Genomic DNA, 9,592 nt, shown 5'->3' with positions numbered 1-9,592 from the left:
CCGGAAGGCCTTTAAGAAAGACTGTGAAGGATACAATAAAGGATTTGGACATTAACTCCTGGCTGTATTTGGAGTGATTACTGAACTGAAACAAAGGCTGCCTCCAGAGACCCCAAGAAAACCCCAATAAGAAAATATTACATTTTAGAGAAGAATGTTACATATCTCCATTCTAATTTTACTTATATTAGCCTGAAAAACTGGCAGTTATAGCAGAGGAAGAAAAATAAAACACTCATGGTCCATTTGCTGTGGTTAAATCAGATTTTACAGCTGGATTTGCTCATAAAAAGTTCTTGGAAAAAATTAAATATAGGTCTGTGGCTCTGCTGGGTCAAGGCTCCTCTCCGATCCAAGTTAAGAGTCAGAAATCGTTCACTCTTGACAACTCTGAGATACCACTACACACCTGTCAGATTGGCCAGAATGACAGGAAAAGATAATGCGGAATGTTGGAGGGGATATGGGAAAACAGGGACACTGATACATTGTTGGTGGAATTGTGAACACATCCAGCCATTCTGAAGAGCAATTTGGAACTATGCTCAAAAAGTTATCAAGCTGTGCATACCCTTTGATCCAGCAGTGCTACTACTGGGCTTATACCCCAAAGAGTTACTAAAGAAGGAAAAGGGACCTGTATGTGCCAAAATGTTTGTGGCAACCCTGTTTGTAGTGGCCAGAAGCTGGAAAATGAATGGATGCCCATCAATTGGAGAATGGTTGAGTAAATTATGGTATATGAATGTTATGGAATATTATTGTTCTGTAAGAAATGACCAGCAGGACGAATACAGAGAGGGTTGGCGAGACTTACATGAACTGATGCTGAGTGAAATGAGCAGAACCAGGAGATCATTATATACATCAACAACGATACTGTATGAGGACGTATTCTGATGGCAGTGGATTTCTTCAACAAAGAGAAGATCTAACTTAGTTTCAATTGATCAAGGATGGACAGAAGCAGCTACACCCAAAGAAAGAACGCTAGGAAATGAATGTAAACTGCTTGCATTTTTGTTCTTTTTTCCGGGTTATTTATACTTTCTAAATCCAATTCTCCCTGAGCAACAAGAGAACTGTTCGGTTCTGTACACATATATTGTATCCAAGATCTACTGTAACCTATTTAACATGTATAGGACTGCTTGCCATCTGGGGGAGAGGGTGGAGGGAGGGAGGGGAAAAATCGGAACAGAAGTGAGTGTAAGGGACAATGTTGTAAAAAATTACCCTGGCATGGGTTCTGTCAATAAAAAGTTATTAAAAAAAAAAAAAAGAAATCATTCATTCTTCCTATAGAAGAATGTCTGGACAAAAAAAAAGTCTTGTCTCAAAACCAGTGTTAAATTAACCTCAGGTTGGGAAGAAAGTGGAGTCTAAAAATCAGCACCAGTGCAGACATGTCTAGGACCCCTGTCCCACTGGATCCACACTTCCTTCAGGGTCTTCATCATTGTATATGTTCTCAGCCATCTGCCACACTTGCATGATGTTGTCTTCTGATACAGAACAAATAATTAAAGGTTCACTGGGGTTCCAGGAGAAATCAGCTATTTTTAGCAGTGTGACCACCATGAATAAACAATAATTCTCGTGGCCCACCTTCTGCATCCTCAGAGGACCACTCTTCTCCAATTTCACTCAAATCCCAGACATTTAGCCTGCGGTCAGTGCCACTGGAAGCCACGATAGTTTCATTGTGGGGAGACCGCTGAACCTGGAATATTTCATCCTCATGTAATTCAGAGGAATGCAACTTCAGTTTCAGATTTCCAAGGTCCCACAATGCAACTGTCTTATCAGCTGATCCTGTGGCAAGAATGAATTCACTGTAAGCATTAAAAGAGAGACAATTGCTTCCGCAGTGTGGGTGTCCACTGAGTGGCTTGGTGTAGAAGGACTATTTGAGCGTGTGTCCCAGATCATAAGCTTCTGATCATCAGCAACTGATCCAAAGAGATACATGGAGCAGGTGCCAAGGAACACCTTCCACTACTGCTGTGTCCTTGACTATGGTCTTTGCAGCCGCTACTTTGGAACTGCCCTGATGTCCCACAAGCAGATGGTGTGACCATCTGATGCACTACGCAGGTGTCCCCTGAGATTCGGGTTCCGTGACAGCCCATAGACTCCTTTGGAGAAACAAGTCTGAGTTCCCTCCCCAGGAGCGGCCGGTTTTAAAGGATGCTCGGTGCCGTCAAACCCAGGACGTCACTGGATGGAGGCTTGGATGCAGCGACGCAGGGATTCTGGGGCACTAACGAACCCTGTTCCCTCGCCCTCGCGGTTAAGCTTGATTTCACTTTCAGTTTCCCACTTACTGAGCCAAAGCCTCCGAGTTCTCCTTTCTCACTCTCACGTGAGAGGCGTCAAACTGAGCATCCTCCTGGGAAGCTGCACGCCCGCTGTCCCGAGATGGCTCTGCCATCTGACGTGTGTGTGCCCAGGACAAGTCGGTGAACACTGAAATCTTTCCCTTCTGGTCCAGTGGCGAAGCCACTGTGCCTCAGGCTGGGCCACTCGAGGGCGGGGGTCATCATTAGATCATAGAGAAAGGGGGTCTTTTTTCCCTAAAATTTTATACGCTTCATTGATCACTCGTTCTTCTACAGCATCGTCAAATGCTGCTGCTTGTGGGCCATGGCGGGCGGTGAAGTTGAAGGACGGAATGACGGACAGAGGGACCGGGGGCTCCCGGGATCGTGGCATCCTAAGGGGGTTTGAGGGTGAAGGGATGGGAGATAGGGAGGGCCTGAGGGCGCGCGCTGCGCGGCCTCTTTTGTTTCCTGCCCCACTGCATGTGGCCTGAGCAGTCGTTAAGGGACCTTTGATCAATTGGAACCTCCCAGTTCAATTGATGGCATAATACTAGGATCATGTAGCAGAGAAAATGAAGTACAAATTTGTGTTCCCTCTCAGATCTAGAGAAATGATATTTGCAGTTTGTAAAAGGGGTTTCCCTTTGGAATGATTTTATGAGTCATTTTGCACTTTGTAAAAAGTAGAAGACCTTGAGTGATTCACACTTGGGTCTATTTTATTTTTCCTTTCCTTTCCTTTTTTCCTTTTTCCTTTTTCCTTTCCTTTTTCCTTTCCTTTCCTTTCTCCTTTCCTTTCCTTTCTCCTTTCCTTTCCTTTCCTTTTTCCTTTCCTTTCCTTTTTCCTTTCCTTTCCTTTCTCCTTTCCTTTCCTTTTTCCTTTCCTTTCCTTTCTCCTTTCCTTTCTTTTTTCCTTTCCTTTCCTTTCTCCTTTCCTTTCCTTTTTCCTTTCCTTTCCTTTTTCCTTTCCTCTCCTTTTTCCTTTCCTTTCCTTTCCTTTTTCCTTTCTTTTCCTTTTTCCTTTCCTTTCCTTTTTCCTTTCCTTTCCTTTTTCCTTTCCTTTCCTTTCCTTTTTCCTTTCCTTTCCTTTTTCCTTTCCTTTCCTTTCCTTTTTCCTTTCCTTTTCCTTTTCCTTTTCCCTTTCCTTTTCCTTTTCCCTTTCCCTTTCCTTTTCCTTTTCCCTTTCCTTTTCCTTTTCCCTTTCCTTTTCCTTTTCCTTTCTCCTCTCCTTTTTCCTTTCCTCTTTCCTTTCCATTCCTGAGTAATTTATTTATTTATTTTTAATTAAAGTCTTTTCTTTTTTCCCTCATGTTCAATTGATATTTTCTTCTCTTTAACTTCTCTTTTATTATAGCTTTTTATTTACAAGATATATATGCATGGCTAATTTTTCAGCATTGACAATTGCAAAACCTTTTGTTCCAACTTTTCCCCTCCTTCTCCCCATCCCCTCCCCCAAATGGCAGGTTGACCAATACATGTTAAATATGTTAAAGTATAAATTAAATACAATATAAGTACACATGTCCAAACAGTTATTTTGCTGTACAAAAAGAATTGGACTTTGAAATAGTGTACAATTAGCCTGTGAAGGAAATCAAAAATGCAGGTGATTAAAAGAGAGGAATTGGGAATTCTATGTAGTGGTTCATAGTCATCTCCCTGAGTTCTTTCCCTGGGTGCAGCTGGTTCAATTCATTACTGCTCTATTGGAACTGATTTGGTTCCTCTTGTTGAAGAGGGCCATGTCCTTCAGAATTGATCATATAGTATTGTTGTTGAAGTATATAATGATCTTCTGGTTCTGCTCATTTCACTCAGCATCAGTTCATGTAAGTCTCTCCAGGCCTTTCTGAAATCATCCTGCTGGTCATTTCTTACAGAACAATAATATTCCATAGCATTCATATACCACAATTTATTCAGCCATTCTCCAACTAATGGGCATCCATTCAGTTTCCAGTTTCTAGCTACTACAAACAGCGCTGCCACAAACATTCTTGCACATATAGGTCCCTTTCCCTCCTTTAAGATCTCTTTGGGATATAAGCCCAGTAATAACACTGCTGGATCAAAGAGTATGCACAGTTTGACAACTTTTTAAGCATAGTTCCAAATTGCTCTCCAGAATGGCTGGATGTATTCACAATTTCACCAACAAAGTGTCAGTGTCCCTGTTTTCCCACATCTCCAACATTCCGCATTATCTTTCCCTGTCATTCTAGCCAGTCTGACAGGTGTGTAGTGGTGTCTCAGAGTTGTCTTAATTTGCATTTCTCTGATTAATAATGACTTGGAGCATCTTTTCACATGGCTAGAAATAGTTTCAATTTCTTCATCTGAAAATTGTCTGTTCATATCCTTTGACCATTTATCAATTGGAGAATAAAGTCTTTTATTTTCAAAACATATGCATGGATAATTTTTCAACATTTTCTCTTGCATAGCCTTGTGTTCCAAATTTTCCCCTCCCTCCTTCCTCCCCCTCCCCTAGATGGCAAGCAATCCAATATATGTTATACATGTTAAAATATATGTTAAATCCAATATATATAAACATTTATACAATTATCTTGCTACACAAGAAAAGTCACATCAAAAAGGAAAGAAAATGAATAAGAAAACAAAATACAAATGAACAACAAAAAGAGTGAGAATGTTATATTGTGATGATTGGTCTGTTTCCATACTGTAAGGAATTGGAATCTAAGACTAATCCATTCATAGCTTATAAAGAAGTATTTATACTTCATTGCTTCTTTAAATAGGTATAAAGCAGTTACCTATTAACTTAAGGAATTATGGGGTAATGAGTGACTAGTTGGCAAAAAGATTACCCATACCCCCAGTGACCCTTAAAAATCAGCTCAACATTATTGAAAGCTAGCTGCTTTGAGAAGGACTTTATAAATATACTATTGGAATCATCTCTGGCAGTGTGGAGAGAAAAAGAGAGATAGAAAAAAGCCAATTATGGTGGAAGAGTCTAGCTCCCTTGAGAAGTAACTTTTTTTTTTTTTCTTTTACCTTTGTTCTCTTCCAGTATGCAACAGGAAGGGTTAGAAAGGATGTGTCTCTTCTTCCCTTCTCATCAAAGATGTTTTGAAGTGAAGTAATAAGTCATTCATTAATACCAAACCGAGCAAAGAAAAGGCCCAGAGAGTTGAACTGTACAGTGGGGTAGGGCCAGGGAGCCCAGCAATGCAATCTGCTCAACAGGGCCACTACATCCATGATGAAGCTTCCTAATGAGACCATAAGAAAAAGAAAGCATCAGAATCCTTTGGTGTTCTTTGTTGTGCTTGGCTACCCGTGTTATATTTGTGTGCCTTTTTACAAATATACTTCATGTTCTTCCACCTCCTTCATACCCCTTTTGTTACTGAGTCATATAGCAGAGCTTGCCCCAGGGTTGTGAAGGACTGCTTCCTTTTTAATGATCACAATATACCAGTTTAGTAAAGGCTTTTGCCCCAAACTAATTGTGTCACCTGGCTGATTATTGAAAGTAGATTTATTCAAGGGGTTTCCTGAGTTATAGCTTTAGAGATGTGGACTCACAAAGGACCTTCTTGGGATAAATGTCCTTCCCCCAAACATCACCAAGACTAGGGAGAGAATGAGAGGCAACACTACATGCAGATGTTTTATAATTCTATAAATATTTATAATAATATAATTCTTTTATAATTCTATATATAATATAATAATTATATAAAATAATTTTATAATTTATAATTATAATGTGCACATGGCATTACCTCATTCAAATGGCATCACCTTGAGGGCAGCTGTCTCTCATTTGTATTATTTATATTTGTATACAGCACTTAGCACAGTGTCTGGCAAATAGTAGGCTAATCAGTCAACAAGACTGTTAGTGCCTCCTGGTGCCAGTCAAATTCTTAATGCATTGGATCACATTGCAATGAATGTGGCTGTTTATTTCAATTGCTTCAAGGAGTAGTTCTCAATTGATTGCAGATCAGAATAACAAATTGAGGTTTTTCTAAGGGATTGCCTCATAAGAAAAAAAGAGAAGATAGTCGAGAATTTAAAAAACAAATAACAGAAGGTTTGGAGTATCTGCTTATGTATCAAAACGTTTTAATAGGTTAATTGCAGAGCACAAAGTGTGGACGCATATGTCAACATATATCTAAGAAAGACTTTTCCCTTAGCTTCCAAGGGGAAAATCTGGGATTCTTATTTAATCACTGTTTCTGATACTCTTAGGATTCTTGTTTAATATTGAAATCTCACCCCAAACAGCAAAATGTGCAATTTAGGATTTGGTGGATTTGGAATGAGAAAGATCTAGTTTTTGTGGAAAAAGTGGAAAGATATTCCAGTAAATGAAGAAATGAGGAAGGAATTTTCTTCAGAAAATACCCAAGCATGGCCTTGTGGCCTTGTTTATTCCTAAAGTTTTCCCTTTAAAGTTGTAAAATTGAAACCACACAGAACAATTCATCCTGGGATTGTTTAGTGTTTTAGTATAAACCCATATTGTTTCTCTTGGGTTTTTCTTGGTTTGTGGGATGACTCAGCTTACAAATACTGAGAAAGTAGAAAAGGTTTCCATCATAGCTTTTACAGCTTTATTTTGTTCTACTGAATCAAATGCATTTTAAAAATCAATATCAAACACAAAGACATCATATTATTTATTTTCTATATCTTTCAATCATGTGTTTGTTCAGATGTAGTCTGTTGTTGAAAACAGTCTTATCAAAGTTTTCTTGTCCCCTTCTCATGTTTTGGTAAGGATACCTCATTACCTATTAACTTATTATTATTTACTTATTAAGGTAAGAGAGTTATGTGATTGCTGATTGCTTCATGGGAAACCTTTTTTTTTTTTTTGAGAATAATGTATTGAATGCTTTTTTCCTTTTTCTCCATGCTTTTTGATATTATTCACAATATCTCAAATTGTTTTTTCCTCCATAAGAGATTTCTTCTGGGTATATTTGATTTGGTCCAGTTGTTCTTCTCAATTTAATCTTCCTAAGTGCCATTTTCACTTTCTTATATAGCACTTTAGATAGTTGAGTACAAATATAATGGGTTCACTACCATCAATTATAAGAATAGATTACTTTTGAAATCCTAACAAATCTGTTCCATTTAGCGTCTATTTGTTATCCTTCCAATCTCATCTATTAATGTTTTGGATGACCTAGTTTGGTTGGGTCTCATGTCATGCTTTTAGTAGGCTAATTTTCTTCTCTAGTGACCTGATATTTTGCAGAACAATATGGCTTATAATGCTCTGCCATGTTCTTCTGGAATGTTTTCCAGATGAGTTTATACATTATTCTGATGTTGCTCTTGGCTGCCTGCCTTTCCAATTGGCAGAAGATCAAATTTTCCTGACCAAGAGAATTTAGGGACTGTTTTATTTTTCTGGTTGTGGAAGAAGTGTGTGCATCATATCAATACCTATTTGATTATAAACTATATGTATTGTTGTATTCTTTGTGTAGAAGTTTTCTCTTCCCAAATTAGGTCATAGATCCTTTCATATCAGAAACTATATCTTTTTAGAAAATAGTAATCAAAACAAATTTGCTCAAGGCAATTTATGTGTGTGTGTGTGTGTGTGTGTATGTATTTTAGTCTTAAACTGTGATTTCATCCATATAAAGAGTACCCAAATAAGGAATCTCATTATCAATGCAGTTTAGTACTTGCTCTTTAATTTAAATTCTTTGAAAGTTGCCAAAGTCACTAATATGTTAAGTGACTTGTTTAGGGCCAAAATAGCCAGTATGTATAAGAAACACGATTTGACTGTCTTATTTCCTGTCTCTGTGACCAGCTTCTATTCCAATATTTAGGTATAAATAATTAGTTACCAAAGAACTTCCCAATTTCATGGCCCCACAGATCCTTCAAAGACTGGAGTGCTCAGGAAAAAGGATTGTATCTTTCTCTTGCCAAAGCAGGCCAGAATTTGTAGGCTGAACATCAAGAGATAGATAGTAGTTGCCCAATAGTCAGTTTTATAACTAAGTCACAGAAACAGAAGAAAGATTTTCCTTAGCATCCAGATGAAAGATGTTTGACTTGCTAGATTCTTGTTCCTCTAAAATCTCTGTCCTATGCTGACATTTCCCCTCAACTTCACCTCCTATGGTTCAGCTGGAGTGGAAAGAGGGAGAACATTCATTTCCTCTATTGCCAGTTTCCTGTCATATAGCAGTACCCAAGAGGGATGATAATGGGCACCTTAGGAATGCCTAATCATAGACTACAATTCCTGCTTTATGCTGGAGCTAAAGCCATTTTGTAAATTGAAAAAGGTTAGATTTGTTGAATCAGTTTCATGCATTTAAGGTTGGTTCTGCTTTATTTCATAATTCTACCTAACTCACCTAATAGCATGGAAAATGGAATAATTTAGTGAAGTTTACTTGTATTGACCTTGACATTCAGGGCAAAAGACCCATAGAAAATGGTCTTTTTTTTCAACTCCTATTTTGGAGAATTTAAACAGTAGGAGTAATTTCTTCTGGCATTTTTGCCACAAACTCCCTGCTGTCATGTCCTTTGTGGATTTCTGCAGAGCCTCAACTGTTGACCTTTAGACCAAGATGCAAGGAATATATTTTAAAATTGTTTAAAATTATTGGATTATGAATTTACTATAAAGCAATCATTTTCTTTCTTGCTATATTTTGTACTTGGTCTACTGACTGTTTTTATCTCACAGGACTATTTTATAGATCTAACAAATAGGCTAATAAACATAATAAAAAACCTGCAGAGAGCCTCATTTAGCTGTCCATTTGCCCCCTGTGATAATTCGATTTCTGTGAATTGTTCTGGCTAGACTTACAGCAATCTGGCCATGATTATGCCATCTGTTTGGGACTAACTGCAGATAATCCATTGTTGTTTTTGCTATTAATATTGTAAGTTCACATGCTCAAAGAAGACAGCATAAAACAATGGAAAAATGCTGATTTGGAAGACAGTCTTAGAATGGAATCTCAGCTCTGCTACTGAGTGACTTAGGTGACTGTGTACAAGTCATTTAATTTTTCTGGGACTGCTGCTTTGTAAAATGAATGAATGAAAAACAATCATTAAATGTTTTCTATATATCTAAGAACTGAGCTAAGTGCTGAACATGCAAACATAAAATTGAGGCTATCCCTGCACCAAAGCCACTTATATGAAGGGTTTGGAACTTTAAGTTACCCTACAGCTCTAAATCTTTTATCGTGTGTGTGTGTGTGTATGTGTGTGTGTCTCATATA

At 38.1% G+C, this 9,592-nt stretch overlaps 1 pseudogene; it reads right to left on the bottom strand.

Moving 5' to 3' along the window:
• Positions 1–1,327: 1,327 nt before the first annotated feature.
• On the bottom strand, positions 1,328–2,631 carry LOC100927209 (annotated as a pseudogene).
• Between the last annotated feature and the right edge of the window lie 6,961 nt (positions 2,632–9,592).

This window comes from Sarcophilus harrisii, chromosome 2, assembly GCF_902635505.1.
Source record: "Sarcophilus harrisii chromosome 2, mSarHar1.11, whole genome shotgun sequence".
Classification (NCBI taxonomy): Eukaryota; Metazoa; Chordata; class Mammalia; order Dasyuromorphia; family Dasyuridae; genus Sarcophilus; species Sarcophilus harrisii.
This window is presented reverse-complemented; position numbering and strand designations above follow the sequence as displayed.